We start from the raw sequence: 18,535 nt of genomic DNA, 5'->3' as shown, positions 1-18,535 counted from the left end.
GGAAACCAAACTTCTATTACCTCCCAATGATGCCCCCTTGGAAGGCCCCCAAACATCCACGTGAACTCCTCCAGAACGACCCTTAGCACGGTGAATAGAGGTGCCACACTTCACCTCGGTCTTCTTGCTCACATCAACATGTTCACTGGACTTCAAACTGCAGGTCTTCGCACCCTCTTTCAATTTATGCGAGGAATCAATACTGGAATGGCCAAGCCCCAAATGCCGCAGTCTAGTCGAATCAACAGAAGTCGTCAGCTCTCCACCTGCCACTATACCTCCAGTCAAGTAATACAGGTTATTTCTCATGACGCCCTTCATCAAAATACGTGAGTCTCTCGCAATCTCGAGAACCATGTCCTCAACACGAACCTTCAGACCCTCTCTAACCAAAGCTCCAATCGAGATCAAGTTCTTCCTTAAAGAAGGAACATATCTCACATCATTTAACTCCCTAACAGTCCCGTCAAACATCTTTATGTGAATTCTTCCTATCCCAAGGATCTGGCATGCACGGTTATCAGCCATGTACACTACACCACTATCCACCAGCTTCTCAAAACTGGAGAACCATTCCCTTCTAGGGCACACATGATAGGTCGCACCACTATCCAACATCCATTCAGATTCCTCCGAATAGCTATCTGTAGGACTGATAGAAAGCGAATAAATAGAAGAGTCAGAATTATTACCATCCGATACGATGTTTGCTTCTGATGATGGTTGCTTTCCTTTTCCCTTCTGCTTATTCTTCATCCATTCGTCGAGCTTTGGGCAGTCTTTCTTCTAATGACCAGTCTCCTTGCACCAAGCACACTGATCTTTTCCAATTCTAGGATGCCCTACTCTAGACTGTGACTTCCAATTCTTCCGGTTTGGATTCTTTCCTCTTGCGACTAACGCCTCTGCTACCGACTCAGTCGAATTCTCCTTATCCTTCTTTCGAAGCTGATAATTCACCAATGCAGCAGTGACCTCACTATACGAAAGAGATGCCTTCCCATTAATCAGAGTAAGAACGAATGTCTCATATTCCTCGTCGGGCAAGGAACTCAACAACAGCAACGCCTTGTCCTCATCTTCAATCTTGACATCCACATTCGCCAAATCCGCAAGAAGCTTTGTGTAGTGGTTCATGTGATCTCTAATGGAGGTTCCCTTCTTCAACTGGAAACGATAAAGTCTCCTCTTCAAATGCAAGCGATTTTCCACACTCTTGGTCAAATACTTGCTTTCGAGAATCTCCCAAATCTTCTTCGCAGAAGTCTCATTCATCACATCATATTTTAGATCTTGAGTCAAACAAGACCTAATCACACCACACGCCATTCGATTCATCTTCTTCCAAACATTCTCTTCAATCTCATCTGGCTTGCCATCTAACTCCAAGGTATCCTCCAAATTCTGCGCATTCAGCGCATCTAAAACCTCGCATCTCCATAATCCAAAGTTGTTTGTGCTATTAAATTTCTCCACATCTATCTTCATAGAGTGGATATTCAAACTCTGAATGGTCTTCACACCAGAAGCACCACCCTCGACACCCTAAGCACCTTCTTTCCCCGACATCTTACGCACCAACGAACGAAGAATAGACCCAAAACTGAAAGATAGAGTCTTTACCAAAAGATCCCACCTTTATCACCAACGAAGTCCTAAACGGGCCTCCAAATTGATCTACTCCTCCAACCAAACCCTAGATCTGGAATCTGGGCTCTGATACCACTTGTTGTGCGCAGCGGAAATTTCGGCAGAGTTTCTGGTGCACAATAAGAGAGAAAGATCGATAAGAATTCTTGTTTCTCAAAGGGAACAAGAATCTGAAGCCTAATATCCCATCAAAGTGGGATATTAGCTCTTCCTCTCGTCAGCTCTAGGACTGCGCGTCGAGGGATCCTAAAACTATTACAATGACCACAAACTCAAACAATCAATTTTCCGTGGTTCGGAAAACTGCCTACGTCCACGGGGCAAGGAGAGGGAGATCTACTATTATTAGAAAGAAAAAGAATACAAATAGGTTTACAACTCTCACAATTAAACCCTCAATCTAATCTCTTTCTTCCTCTGCTTAGTTGTTTTTCTTCTCTGTCGAAAAGAGACTCACAGCCGCCGTCCTAGCACAGCCGCCCAAACCTCCTTCTGCTCCTCGGTTTGTACGCCGCTTTTCCCCCAGCTTTCGTACTTTTCACCAAGCCCTCTGCCCAACCCTAAACCCTAGACTACAAAGAGATTTATATAGTTGCAGCAAAAAAAAACTATCGGGTGGGCCTTTCAAACTTAGCTGTATTTCTTCACGCGGTTTGATAACGTGGTCCCCACATCCAAGCTTCGCACACGCCAACCAAAGCTCCTCACGCGTCTTGTTGCTGGCCCACAAGCCTCACGTCCCTTTCATTCACAATGAAAACTCGGAATAAATATATTTAACAAGGATGCACTAATCATAAATGTTTTGAAGGAATTATTATCCTTTTTTTTCAAGAGGAAGAATTACAATAGTTATACACATATGTAGAATTTGATAAAGGGTGCCCTGCTAGCATGTGGCCATTAGCGCGTTCAGCGCTGTCAAACGTGGCATCTTTGTTAGCTTTGCAGCGGGGAACAACGGCCCTGGCTACTCCACTCTAGCAAACGAGGCGCCATGGATTCTAACCGATGGTGCGAGCACCACAGACCGATCCATTTGGACGATGGTCGAGCTCGGCAACAAGGCAAGCTTTGATGGGCAGTCAGCTTATCAGCCATCGAACTTCTCTCGTTCGCCGCTTCCGCTGGTGTACCCTGTTGGAAATTGTGGTTAAATCTGGAATGAAACAAGGAAATTTTATGTGTTGTATTTTTAAACTTTTTAGTTAACTGTTGTGCGTTTGTGAAACGCTGTACTTAAAGCAATATTTGGCCTACTCCGGTGTAAGGATCCCAAGGCCAAACTGCTTCCAGGAACAGCAGTGCAGTACTCTGGTGTGCACCAACCCAGTACTGTTAGATCTCCTCGATCTATAAGACCTTTCGGTCTAGGCAAAAGATCTCCTTGATCTCGGAATCTTTCGGTTCAAAACCTTTCGGTTTCAGGGTTCTTACAGGCACAGTTACAGCAGCAGCAGCACAACAACAGCAACAACGTCAAGATCGCCTTGATCCGACGTTCGTATTCCAAGCTCGCGTGCGTGTACCGATGTTCGTATTCCACGCTTGCGAGTCTCTGATTCAGCAATGACAAAGAGCTGCCCAATGACGCTATTTATAGGCCTCTAAGGCCAGCTCAAGAGTCACTAGCAATTAATGTGATTGTTACAATTCTCAATAGCAATTAAGAATATAACATCAATGTATTAAATTGCTCTTAATGCTGTTGTAACTACTACATTAAGTAACTGCATAATACGAGGCAACCAATGGACGCGTTGCTACGAAACGCGAGGGTCACGTCTCAGCAAATCAGACGAACATCGTCTGTAGGACGAACCTCGTCAAACAGGCGAATCTCATCAAACAGATGACGAACGAACCTCATCGAACAGATGACGAATGAACCTCATCGAACAGAGGTTGAACGAACCTCGTTCGACGAGCGAACCTAGTCAAACAGAGGTCGAACGAACCTCGTCGAACAGAGGTCGAACAAACCTCGTTTGACGAGCGAACCTCGTCAAACAGAGGTCGAACAAACCTCGTCGAACAGAGGTCGAACGAACCTCGTTAAACAAATGACGAACTTTGTCTGATTCCGAGAACGCTAGGGTCACACCCTCATGCGAATGCGTAGCATGAAGTGCACCTAACAAAGCGCCACTTAGCGTCTCAGCCCGATTAGCCCCGATCCCCGGCCCATTAGCCCACGGCTCACGACCCATGACCCACGACCCACTAGAACTTATGAGGGATTAATTAAAACAAAACACTTCTCGACTTGCTGTTGGCAAGTCTCAAACAGAGCACCTTTTGAAACACCAAAACTTTAACTTTCCACTATGCTACAAAGCATTTATGAAAAGTACTTATAGTTAATATATATATATATAGTTTGAAAACTCATTTTGGAAAGCTATTTTTGACCAAAAATTTAATAATCCCCCACAAGTTTTTAAACTAGTGTCGTGTTATGGAGCCGTCGTTTCAATCGTTGTGCATAAGGTAGATGTCGCAAGGACTTGAATCTCCCTTAGACCAACTGCATAGAAGATAGATGCATGATGTCGCAGAGACTTGAACCAGCACATGTCTAAAATCCAGCGATCACACACTATCAAACTCATCTGTGGTAGTTTTCACTTTGAACCACATTTGCCTATGCCTTTTGCACATTTATGGCCTTGTGCTAGTCCTGGTTTCTGCTAGGGCTCTAGATATTGTAGGTAGTAAAAATTGCCTTTATCCCTAGCAGAGATAATTCAGAGCAGACTTTAGTTTTCTACCGTTTTGGTGAGAAACTAGTAAAAACGTAGATATCTCTTAAACCGTAAGGAATTTGGCTAAACGGATGGCGGCAAACCCCCTTTGGGGGTTTGGTCAGCTCCGTCTCATTGAGATAGTCGATTTTTATATATAATTCGTCCAATTCCGACTTATGGTTTGAAAGTTATGGCCTATTCTTCGAGGTATGTTCTAAAGCTCGCCTGAATGAGATTCACCTGCACAACTCCGCCTGCACAGCCTCATCTACACAGCTCGCCTACACCGCTTTGTCTGCACAGCCTCGCCTGCATAGCTTCGCATGCACAACCTCGTCTGCATAGCCTCATTTGCACAACTTCGTCTGCACAGCCTGGTCTGCACAGCTCGCCTGAATGAGATTCGCCTGCACATTGAGCCAAGCTCGCCTAAAGGCTTGAAGCTCGCCTGAAGACTGGAACTCACCGGCATGGGTCAGACCCACCTGTTTGGCCGACTCGCTAGCACGAAGGCTCGAGCTCGCCTAAAAACCAAGCTCGCCTGACAGCCTGCACCTTGCCTGCGTAGACTAAGCTCGCCTGACAGCTAGAAACCCGCCAGCATTATCAGCTACCCACTTGGAGTATGGGAACAGTCACATCAGTGGTCATATCCCATGTTTCAAGGGAGAAAGCATGACGCTTCTCACCTAGCAAGAATAGGATGGCTGACGGGACTCCCTAGGTGGTCACATCCCATAGCTAGGGCGGCTGGCTCCCTCGCCCCTACTAGTGGTCAAATCACACAAATCAAGGGATGGCCCATGCCATCCCTTGTCTATTTAAAAGCCACTTTCAGCCAATGTGAAGGGGGTTGATTGGTTGCCTAGTTTTGGTTGGCTAATCATCCCATTTCTGAAGGTTGAACCTTGGCTCATTTGCTAAAGGCTCCCTTTGTTGAAGGAGACTCGTCTGAACTCTCAGACTCGAGGCTCTTAGGCTCTTTGTAAGTTCTTGCATTGCAGCTCTTTCCAAGCAGTCATCCCATAAGCATGAGCACTGGTTTGGCCTCAGGTAGACTAGAACTCATCCAACCGAGCTTCTACTGCGTACTAAAGCTCGCCTGCAACCTCGGTCGAATCGTCCAAGGGAAGCAAACTCGGCACAAGCACCGAGAGAGACATCCTATCACCACCGAAGTCCCCATATTAAACAAGGAGGGCATTCGCTCCATTTCTATTATAATTTCGATTTATTAGTTTGTAATAAGTTATTCTTATCAATACAAATAAAACCCCTATTTCGGAAGAATCAAAATTCACACGTACAGATATCTTTCCACAAGACACCATAGGAGACGGCCAAATCTCCACCCAGGCATAGGTGAGTTCTTTAAGCATGTTTCCTATCAAACATCCCACATACGAAATGCTTTGAACTCATTAAGGCTTAAGAGCCATCATCTCTCATGATAGGAATCTAGGTGAATCCTTTAGGCGTGTTTCCTATCTAACACCCCGCATCCAAAATGTTTTGGATTCATTAAGGCTTAACAGCTAACCCCTTTACATTATAGGATTATCGGTGAGTCCTTTAGACATGTTACCTATCCAACATCCCGCATCCAAATTGCTTTGGACTTATTAAGGCTTAATAGCCAACCTCTTTATATGATAGGATTTCACTTGTAAATCTTACTTAACTTTTGAACCAAGCATCTTGTTATTAGTAGCGTAAGCTTTGAACTAATAACTTAATGAATGGTAAGTATTTGTAAGACTCACCAAATTTTGCAAATCTTACTTGACTTTTGGACCAGTTATCTTTATTAGTAGTAGCGTAAGCTTTGAACTAATAACTTAACGAACATGGTAAGTATTTGTAAGACTCACAAAACTTTGAGACCCATTACAGCAGACGTCCTTTCGACTATATCCTTTTTCAGACCTTTAGTCAAAGGATTAGCCACATTCTCTGAAGACCGGACGTCAATCACCGAGATGACTCCTTGGCAAATGAGTTCTCTCAAATAGCCATGCTTCAGTCGAATGATCCGCTTCTTTTCATTGAACAACGAGTTTGCTGCCACAACACTCGTCGCCTGATTATCATAATAGATAGTAATTGTGCCTTGCAATTCTGTTAGTGGAAGGTCGCAGAGAATACAACTGAGCCACTCAGCTTCATCTCCTGCAACACAGAATGCGAAGAACTTAAATTCCATCGATGACTATGCAATCATAGTTTGCTTCTTAGATTTCCACGAGATAGCAGCTCCGCCCATGGTGAAGACAAAACCTCCAGTAGATTTACACTCATCTGGTTCTGAGCATCAGCTCGCATCTGAATAGCCTTCGATTATAGTCGAATATCCAGTGTAGAATAGGCCCAGACCCGTAGTTCCTTTCAAGTATCTCATCAATCTCTGGACATCATCCCAATGAAGCTTTCCAGGATTACTTATGAACCTACTAAGCATTCCTACAACGAATGCTATATATAGCCTCGTGCAGCTCATCGCGTACATAAGACTCTCAATGATCTTTGAGTACCTTAGCTGCTCTACTGGTCTTCCAGTGTTCGGTCGAAGCTTTTTGTTATAATCATATGGCACTGACAGTTCTAGCAGGTCGTAGTAGCCATACTTCCTTAGCATGCTCTCGATATAATAAGATTGAGACAATCCAATACCCTCTTCAGAGTATATAATTTTGATTCCGAGAATCACATCCGTAGTTCCAAGGTCCTTCATGCTGAATTATGCCAAGAGAAATTTCTTAGTAGATGTTACTATCTCCAAATCACTCCCGATGATGAGCATATCATCCACATAGAGGCAGATAACAACCACCTTTCCTTCAGCAACCTTGATGTATAGACACTTGTCAGACTCACTGACTTGATACTCATTATTGCGAACAAGCCCATCGAACTTCTCATGACAGAGTTTCGATGCCTGTTTAAGTCCATATAGAGACTTAATAAGTTTACAAACTTTACCAGGTAGAGCATCAAGTCCTTCTGGTTTCTCCATGTAGATCTCTTTTGTAAGGTCTCCATTGAGAAAGGCAGTCTTCACATCCATCTGATGTATGATGAACCTTTTTATCGCCGCCCATGCAATAAGCACTCAGATGGTAGTGATCCTGCAAACTGGTGCATAGATGTCAAAGAAATCTATTCCTTCTCTCTAAGAGAATCCTTTTGCCACCAGTCCTGCTTTATACTTCTTAATAGTACCATCAGGACGAAGTTTTTTCTTGAAGATCCACTTGCAACTGATAGGCCTTACACCTTCAGGTACGTCCACCAGCTCCCACGTATGATTTTGGATCAATGAATACATCTCATCATCTATAGCTTCTTTCCACAGAAGAATATTTGTTGACTGCATTGCTTCTTGGAAAAGTCTGTGGGTCTCCTTCCACATTATTAGTAATGAAGTCATCTCCAAAATCTTTCTGTCTCCTGACACGTTTGGAAGATGGTTCAGTAACTCCTTCATCATTGATACTTTCAGTTTCTCATGAAACTGGCTCCTCTTGTGCATCTGATGTACTAGCATTCTCTACGATATCCTTGAGCAATAAGCATTTATCTTTGATAAACTTATCCTCAAAGAATTCTGCATCACGAGCTTCAATGATGGAGTTGGTTCTAAGGTTCAGGAACCTGCAAGCATCGCAATCTTCAGCAAAGCCAAGAAACACACATCTGTTTGCCTTTGGTCCGAGCTTAGGCCTTCTGATATCTGGAACTCGAACATATGCAAGACACCCCCACACTTTGAGAGCTTAGGCCTTCTGATATCTGGAACTCGAACATATGCAAGACACCCCCACACTTTGAGATTATCCAAAGTATCAGAATATCCTAACCATAACTGATGAGAAGTATTATCAGTTTTAGAATAGGATACTCTGTTTAGAATCCAGTTTGCCATTAGCAAAGCCTCTCCCCAATAGCAGGTAGGTAGACCAGATGTGATTAACATTGAATTAACCATCTCGGTCAATGTACGATTCTTTCTTTCTGCAATTCCATTAGATTGCGGAGAATATGGAGCAGTAGTTTCAGCAATGATTCCATGCTCCTTGAAGTATGCTTCCGATTCCTTAGATCGGTACTCTCCTCCTCTATCGCTCCTGAGTCTTTTCACCTGAAGTCCAAGCTGCTTCTCCACTCGAGTCCGAAACTCGACAAATTTGCTGAAGGCTTCATCTTTAGATTTCAGTAGGTAGACGTGTGTAAAACCCCAAAATTTTATGATAATATAATTAATATGAGATTAATTATGATAAATGGATATTTAGTATGATAAATACCATTAAATGGTATATGAGTATGATACCATATGCTTTGAGTATGAACGAATTCATACATGAGAACGAAAAGAGTCGAAACATGCACAATGGCCAAAGATGTGAGGAACTGGAAATCTCCAGTCCAGTCGACCGCCATGACCGTCGCGATCGATCACGAGACCTGCAGAGAGTTTTTTCTCCTGTTTTGAGTTGATTTTGGATTTCTAAAGCCCATATCCGTTTCTCTTGGTTTATATATCATTTCTTCACGTTTTTCTTAGTATTTCTAAGAACCCTAACAGCCACCAAACACCCCAAACCCTAATTTGATTCTTGAAAAAGATTGGAGGCCTTTAAACAAGATTTTCTTGTGGTTTTTAGCTTTTGGAGTGGAAATCTCCTTCATCTTTGCATCAAAAATGTTTCACTACAACCTAAGGCGAGTTTCATCTCTGTTAATCCCACTCTCAGTTTTTAAAATATTTTAAAGAGTTTTAAACATGTTTTGTAGAGCCTAAATGACTAGTTTATGAATAAAAGTTAAATTCTTTGTATTAAATGTATAAAGACTAGGTCTTTCCATGCTAAAAAGCTTGAGAACGAATCTATAGAAGTGCTTAAGATCTGAAGATGATTTTAAAACGTTGTTAATCTAAAGAAAGATGTTTGGTTGTCACGACCCGGTTCTAAAATGTAATAGTTTGGAACGTGACTCGGCCGACAATACAACCATACGGCCACATTCACACCTCTAGATCATCCTATATACAGATGTAAAGCCAAAACTATACCAAAGAGTATGTAACAAAGATAATAAAAGGAAAGTATAATTAAGAAATATCTATAATTTTCAGAGTTCTATGACAAGTTCACAACCATCTAAAATGAAAGGAAAAATACACTATAGTCTGGAGAGCCACATGTGGCTAAAGAAAAGCCTAAACCAAATAACTATCTAAATCAACTGAACTGGGTAACTGATAGAATTAATGGTGATCACTGCTGATGAGCCTGCCCCCGCGAAATACTTACGATCCTGCAAAGAAAGAACAGTTCCCGAATCTGGGGCACGCAAACCCCAGGGGAGTCAGAAAACTCCCAGCAAGCATGTAAAATAAAGAAATTGTACGCACGTAAGTGTAAGTGGCAGATATAAAGAAAATATAAATTCTAACTTTTATAGTGATAAAAGACAAGGCTAAATCATAAAGATCAAAAATAATGTTCGTCACCAACACACAAGTGTTTTATTATTATTTTAGATGTTATTTGAATTGGAGAAGAATATTTTATGTCCCGTAAACCGTCCCGGGAACACGGCTTCAAGTCAGGATGGGCCCTTAGTTCTCATATATATATATATATACCAGGATATCAAGAATGCGCACAACCCCGCTTATATACATGTTATATTCTCCGTCCAATTTTCCTTTATTAAACCCCATGTTTGTATGTTTAGTCTAAGTAACTGTGCATGAAATGTTATGCACTAACCACAGAGTTACCATGGAACAACTTTCGTAAAACTATGAGAAATAACCGTGACCCAGAACATGTCCAATCAAGAGGGGGCATCGTCTAGTCGATGCTATAGTAATAGTAATAGCCAAAGAAAAATCTCATATCGGGATATCGATATCGAGAGCATAGCCATGCTATGAAACCACACTTACAAATCACATTTTAACAGGAGTCGTCTTCATGCATAGTCTCTCCTATTGGATGACAACTAGGTGATCAACTAACAAATTTCCATAAAGTCATGCATGTTAAACACAGTATTTCTCAACAAGTACAAATCAGTAATTTAGATATTATATGATCGATGACAACCAGTCATGCTTCTAATCCATATCTCAATAGGAAATTTATTTATGCACAACCCACCTAGTAGATGTGACTACATGATCAACACTATTATATAATAAGTCGCTAACCCACTTGCAGAAACTATAGATTTTCCAGCCTTTATACTTCCAGTATGATAATTAAGGCTAATGCAGCCCTATAACAGCGATGAAATCTCATCAAGCCTAAGCAAGTTTCCCACTAAATAATAATCTGAAGTTGACATACATTACAAAATAGTATATGCAATACAATCATGTGTTAATATGTTACGTAGCAACTAAAACATGACGTTGTAAGTTTAGTAAGCAAGGTCAAATGTCATACTTGGGAATCTTGACTTCTAGCACACCTTGGTCTCTTACTAAATACAATATTTTACTAAATTTGTTACTAAAATTATAGGAAAAAGGTCATAATAAAGTACTTTCTACACGATTATGATTTGTTTCAAGTAAAAACAATTCATTCAATCACTTCACACACATCAAGCTTTAATTACCATTATTGATGAACTTAAATCAATATCTCAAGCACAACAAAATCAAATCAGAATCAAATTTGAACAGATCAAAATAACTATGAAAATAATTGAGAAAAAAAACAATGTGTGCCAATCATGTGAAATAAGACGATTATAGAAAGTAAAAAGAGTTGAACGATAAGAAATTCTTGCCAATTATGAAAAATATATATGTATATATACGGCGATAAATGAAAAAGTTAAAGGAAATCTTGCATGAAGGTAAAAATTTTAGAAAAGAATTTGAGCAAAGATATGCTTGCCAATTAACGCCGAAACTCTAAACACCAAGCAAACCCCTTCTCCTCAAAGAGCAAATCGCCCTTCCTTCTTTTCTTACTTTTTTTTCCTTTTTTTTCTAACCAGAGGTCCTCTCTTTTTTTTTCTCGGGTTCTCTTTTTTTTCTTCTTTTTTTTTGAAAGCTCCCGTGAAAAATAAGGGTAGAGGGGATGTGTAGAGTTTTTTAAAGATAATGTGGTTAGGTTGTTAAAGATTTTCTAGGATAAAATTTCTCTCTTTTTTTGGTTAAAAACAAACCAGTTTAAATAAATTCCTAAAACTGACTTTTTGTTAAACATGGAGATAAAGTGACAGAGTTTGTTGGGGAATTATTTTCGGAAAAACAAAGAAAAACTCACGATCCCTAACATTGTAACAAAAGAAAAGATTTAGATGAGCTTTCTAGGTTATAGTAACACAAATGGGCCTTAGATTGTTTTGGTTTGTTTGTTTTTATTTTTTTTCTTTTCAATTCAAAAACAGATGGGCCTCCTATATAATTGATTACTATATATAAAAAAAATAGATTATTACATTGGTTCTTCGTTTTGAGTTTCTATGCATAATTTAGGGCTTTGAATATAAATTTAATGCATAAAATCATGCTACATATGTTGATTTTGGTTCCAGAAGTTTCTATCTGTTGTGACACGCTTGTATGCAAGTTTCATGATGTTTTAATCATGTTTGAATCACAAAAACACACGTGAACACGACACACGAACAAAACTAGAAAATCGGCTCACGGTCGACCGCGCCCTAGCGGCGGTCGACCGCGTGCAGGACAGAGACCTGGATTCGTGCGGTCGACTGCCAAGCTGTTGATGGCCTGTGCATGTTTATTTGGGTTTTGATTTGGATTTTCGAGCGATTCTCTCGACCTTGTGCTGATAGACTGTAATATTAGGAGTGGTTGAACACCTGGGATGATGGTGAATATTAGATATGGACACGCACACCGAGATATGTGCACTTATGCTTAGTTTGTGTTGAATTAACACACTTTTGTCACAAGTTAAATTAATGGATACACATGACTAGTATTGTTTCTTTCACGTATCCGGAAATAGGGAGATGAAACCTATTTACCGCAGAATGATTGAGTAAGAGTATTACAATAGTATTATTATTACATGTATCCGGAATAGGGAGATAAAGAACCTACTGCCACAGAGCGATTGAGTAAGAGTATTGTAGGCATAAAAAATTGCCTATAGATCATCGTACATGGTTCAAGACAGGGAGAAGGCGATAAACGTCATCATCTCAGTTATAGGGGATCATCCAAAATTAAAGATCAACTAAATGGTGTATCAAGAAGCACATCACACGAGTTTCAAAGTGTAAGACAAGCATTGGAAGCATAAAGGAAGATCATAGTTTCCGAGATAGTTACAACTATCTCGGAAACAATAAAAAAATTAACATGCTTCCGAGACAGCTACAACTGTCTCGGAGGCATGAAGGGAGCCCAACACTTCCGAGACAGTTACAACTGTCTCGGAAGCATGAGAGGAGCCAACACGTTTCCGAGACACTTACAACTGTCTCGGAAGCATGAAGACATCCACACGTTTCCAAGACACTTACAACTATCTCGGAAACTAAGGTGATACAGATGATGATTTTCTCGAGATTCGTGTGTGCCACGTGGTTCCATAACTGCCAAAGATCGTGTTTGAACATGGAGGAGTAGTTACAAACAAAAATCACGCCTACAACCGTAGGAATCGTGGTATTAAAATGTGTTCAAAGCAGTTACAAAATGACAGAAAGGAAGCATGCTTCCGAGACAGTTAAAACTGTCTTGGAAATGGAAAGCCAACCATGCTTCCGAGACAGTTACAACTATCTCGGAAATAGAGCTTCTTCGACGCAACTTATTTTTAACTTGTGATTTTAGTTATTATTCCTAAGGGCTATAAATACCCCCTAGGACCATTACTGACGAGGATCCAAGCAGAGAGAGCAGATTAAGTAGAGAACTTGAGTATTTTGGAGCGTTCTTCTCAATCAAGAGAGAGAGTCTTCGTCAAATTTGAGTGTGAACAGTAACTCTGAGGTTCCTTGAGATCTAAGCTTCGACTTGATCTTGAAAAGAGTGTTCATCTTACCTTGATAAGATATTCACTGACTTCATTCTTGCTTCTAAACAAAGGAAGAATACCCGATAACCTTCACAGTCCAATCAGGATCTTGTGAATCGGTGGTTCACGAGCCAAAGCATTCCCGGCACAGGCAAAGTCCCACAAAACAGAAGTCGATAAACGATTTTTATGTTATTTTCTAAAAAAGTTGTAATTTTCTTATGTTTTATTGTAATTCATTGTAAGCGACCAAAGTTTTAATAGATTCAATAATGAAAATAACTTTTGACAAAAACAAACTGGCGACCACAGTAGGAGCTAACAGTCTCGCTGTCGAGACCATCGTGTCGCAGCCATTCAAGATCGTGATTAACGAAGAGATCGAATATGAGTTCGATCAGGTGAAATTTGAGGAGTATCTGTTATCCTCATCTTCAAAATCTTCCTCGTCTCGTAAATACAAGAAGATTTTATTTTCTAAGAAGGTTTTCCAGTCTTCAACTCTGATGAAGGCTACAGGTGAAGCGGTCATTGCTAAGGAATCTACTTGCAACACCTCTGCTCTAAATGACCCTTCTCCAGTTAAGGAGTCATTAGGTCAAAGCTTACCGGTACTAATGAAGAGGGCTCATCAGAGACAACGTTAGCGCCGTGCTCATCAATTGGCCAAGGTCTTGGAACAAACCGACGGGGTTCGCTATTATACGGACCTAGAGTCGAGAAAACATGAAGTGGCTCAGTTGCCTCAATGGAAAATCACCCACATTTCTGCACAACTCACGATGAAGGAATGGACTCTCGTCAAGAGGGCTCGTTCGACCCTCAGAGAACGCATACAAAAGCATCGTGTGAACGCCGCTCGTACCCGTGCCCTCTGTCAACAAACTCAAGAAGGAAAGAAGGAAATGGTGTCTGAAGAACAACCGAAGAACCGTAAAGTTTGGATCCCGAAAGCTGAACTTACGCAAAAATTAAGTCACCATAATAAACCCTTCACCCGAGACACTTGCAACTGTCTCGGACAAAACAGCAGTACCCGAGACACTTGCAACTGTCTCAGACAAAGAGGACACAGTTGAGACACTTGTAAGTGTCTCGGACAAAGGAGTTACACCCGAGACAGTTATAACTGTCTTGGCCAAAGAAAATCCCCCAAGAACTATGTTTCGACGCCATCAACACCCATTCCGGGTCCGTCTACCACGTCCACATTTGCTATATCACCAGTGAAGCCGTGGGTCAGTCCTGACCTATCAAGATTTAAAATTATAATGGCGGATCGCATTGGTCCTTCGTCTGACGATCGAGGCAAAACCTTAATCAAAGAACACCCGGATCCGGCGAATGAACCCCTAGTAGTTTCTTACACCGGAGGTCGTAAATATCCTCCTGTCAGAACAAAACAAGCCCAAAAAGAGAAGATATCAATTCACTCTCGTTTAGGGCCTGTAAAAGCTCCACACCCGCAAGAGGTAGGATTTAAACACACAACTTTGGATCGCTTAGAGGCAACAACAAGTTGTCCTGAGAATGACAACAAAGTTCAAAAGTAAAAGATAGGTTGCTCTAATCATCATGTTGATGAGCTGTACTATCAAACCAAAGGAGGAAATAAGTCACGAAAAAGGACTGTTCAAGAAACAAGTCCTCATTGTGCATGTGAGAGACTCATTAAGGTGGTATTGTCGGAATGCGGTTGTTCCAAAGCTGAACCAACAAGAGTCTCTGTATTTCAAAGATTTTTCGCTGAAACGTCAAAACCCAAGATGAGACGTTTTAACAAAAAGAAGCCCGCAATTCAAAAAAATGAGTTCCCAGAGGTCACTATTAATATGACCAATAGAGGAAAGCAACATTCAGTTAACCCGGATCTTGATTTCTCTCCAGGAGGGAGAGATGACCAGGGTCTCTCTCAAAGGATGTCACGGCTACAATGAAGGGCCAACCGACATCGAGATTATAGGAAAATGCATGAAGGGTTATCTTCAGACGAGGAACTCTCAGACACTTGTTCTGCGGTTGCCTCAGATGATATAGTATCCAGTGTTGGACAAGTCAGGGAATCGTTCGTAATTACGCCTGATCAATTAGCTCAGATTTTGCAAGAAGCGTTAGCTAAACAGCACAAAGAAATCAGAGCTAAAATAAAGATTGAGATGGAGTTGACGATACAACAGATGAGGGATTTGCAGGCTCAACAACATCAACAACAGCCAGAATCAAGTCAAAAGGCTGAATCTAGCAGGCGTGACACTATGCCTGTGCATATAACTAAAGTTGATAGTGGCCATGAGGTGGATGAAACCATCTTTGCTGATCCTCCTCCTAATAAGGACAATTCAGAGGGCGGCCCGGTTAAGTCGTATACTCAATCTTCTCAAATTTACTTGAAAAAGAATACAGAGGAGGACAAGAAGATGCAAGATCTTGAGAACAAAGTCAATGCTCTGATGACAGCTTAGGAAGTAAAGAAAACGGGCATCCCGTACCCATACCCAAGGGAGTGGGATTTGATTCCTTATCCCCAAAAATTTAGTCTAATTAACTTTACTCCTTTTGATGGCTGAGGTTCACCTACTCAATATCTAATCTATTTCAAATCTCATCTTGGTGTGATTTCTGGAAATGAAGCCTTGATGGTACGGTCATTCGTAGGGACCCTTCGTGGGCCTGCCTTCGATTGGTACAATCGTCTTAAGCCTGGGAGTATCAGTAGCTGGGATGATATGGAAAGATTGTTCCTTACTAATTTCTTCGATGATGATACCGAGGTCTCAATTAGCACTTTGCTGGATGAGAACCAGAAAGACGGGGAGTCAGTTGATGTATCTGTCAAGCGATTCCCGAACAAAATTGTGAACTGCCGAGATCCACTCACGGAGGAGTTTATCCTTCAGACATGTCATAATAACTTGTCTTTAGATGTGCTAGAAGTCATGGGGGTTGTGCCTTCTAAAACATAGAAAGAATTGAAGGTGAGGGGTGAACAAGCCGAACGATTCCTCAAGAGGAAGAAGCTTGAGAGAGGCCAACTCACAAAAACAGAATTTTAATTCTCGAGGTAGAGGAAAGGGACTTGTGACTGCTGTTGTTGCTCACCAGACGTCACAACAAGCGCAATAACAACCGTAACAATCATCCTTCCAGCTAGCACAACATCAGACTCAACAGCCTCCAAGGCAGCCCAAAACTACAGAACCTAGATTTCCGAAAGAATATTCTTTCAAGGAAGATAATGTGCCGGTCATCTTTAAGTATCTTCTGGACAACAACAATATCAAACTTCCACTGGTCACAAACCAGGAAGAAGCAAAGAAGACTAATGACCCAAAATATTATGCATACCACAGAAGGGTCCACCATCCCACCAATGCGTGTTATGTCTTAAAAGACAAAATACAAACCTTGATCGATGTTGGTGTCATGACTGCGAAACCAAAAGAGAAGAAAGTTGGTGCAAATGTAGTATCCATTAGTTTCGGCTTGGTTCCTTTATCTTGGTTTCAACCCAAACCTGTTTCATAGGTTAGGATACAAATTGTTAACAATGACCCTCATGGACAGCGCCAAAAAGGACTTGTGTCGCATACAACTCCAAATGGCAAAATCCTCTGGGTTCATCCCGATTTGCTTGAAGATGAACAGTGGACGACATCCGTGTCCAAGAAGAAACTGAAAGGCAAGGGAAAAGAGAAGTCCTGTTACGGAGCCTTGGCAATTCCCGAAGAGAATGATGAAGAAATCCCAGCTCTACCACTTTCTGAAGAGGAGCATAAATCTTTCACTAATAGGAGTGAAAATGAATACCATTTTAATTACCCAAGCGCATCTGAGAAATTAGCTGAACAGGAGGTGGTAAAAGCTGTACCTTCTAAAACCTTGACAGAGCTGGGGGTGGTTACAACTATGCCCGTAGCAACCAACAAATCTCAAAAGGCAGCTAAACAAAAGGAAAAAGAACCTCAACACAAGGAAGTTCAAATTCCAAAGCAGCCTCGTTTCAATCGACCAATTGGAAGGGATAAACCGGAAAGTTCAAATTCTCCATACCGTTTCGACGTCATGACTCAGTTAGCCAATATCCCAGCAAGAATCACGTTGTACGAGTTATTGCGTCTTTCAAATGATACCAGAGAAGCTTTACAAGAAGCCTTAGCTGATTCTAGTGTATTTCTTACTCAAATTAAGCCAGCCCCTAAAGAGCCAGAGTGGTTCAGCATTGCAACTTAGCAGCCACGAAATTCCCTTGCATTGCTTTCACCAAAGAAGATATGCAAGTAAAAAATTCAAAGCATGATAGGCCTCTATATTTCACTGGATATATTAGTTCAAGCGTTGTTAATCAGATCTAAGTCGATCCGGTTCTGCTGTTAGCATCATGCCACTTCGGTTGATGTACCATCTTAGCATTCCCGCCAGCAAGCTAACTTCCACGGGAACCGTCATTTACGGATTCAATACTAGTGGGTCTAGGCCATTGGGAAAAATCCGGGTGAAGTGTCAACTCGGAGACTTGAAGTCAGAAGTCATTTGTTATGTGATCGATGCGGAGACTTCTTATAACTTACTGTTGGGTCGCCCATGAATCCATAGTAATCTTATAGTTCTCTCCACCCTCTATCAATGTCTGAAATATGTTGACACTAACAACGAGGTCAAGACGGTGGTCGTGGATAAGCAACCATTTAAGTGGTTAGAAAATTACTTTACTGATTTCCTTCTTTATGGTGCCGAATCTGATACTGAACCATCGGCCCATGGTACAGACAACGAAGAAGAAGCTGATACCGAAGCTGGGCTCGATTATAGTGAAGGTCTTGTATTAAATGATATTGAACCTCTTATAATCGATCTTGACGGTGGTGAATCGTCGGATGAAAGTTGTAACTGGCAACTTACCGATAAAATAATAAATGAAGATTTAGAGTACTCACGTGGTCTTGATAAAATAATGCAAGAATTATATGATAATCCTGATATACACATGCCACTTCGTTCGTCTTGCACGACGACGAAATACATCCAAGATTCATTCGGAACGACTGTAATCCTATCTGCAAGACAAGGGGTAAAAAAGAAATAATCTTCGGAAAAGGGGAGTCATCCCCAACCCCCGAT

General features: G+C 41.3%; 1 pseudogene; it reads right to left on the bottom strand.

Annotated features, from left to right (window-relative positions):
* Positions 1 to 10,125, bottom strand: part of LOC109835485 — a 39,087-nt pseudogene extending 28,962 nt beyond the window's left edge.

The sequence above is a fragment of the Asparagus officinalis genome, chromosome 3 (assembly GCF_001876935.1).
Source record: "Asparagus officinalis chromosome 3, Aspof.V1, whole genome shotgun sequence".
In the NCBI taxonomy this organism is placed as follows: Eukaryota; Viridiplantae; Streptophyta; class Magnoliopsida; order Asparagales; family Asparagaceae; genus Asparagus; species Asparagus officinalis.
This window is presented reverse-complemented; position numbering and strand designations above follow the sequence as displayed.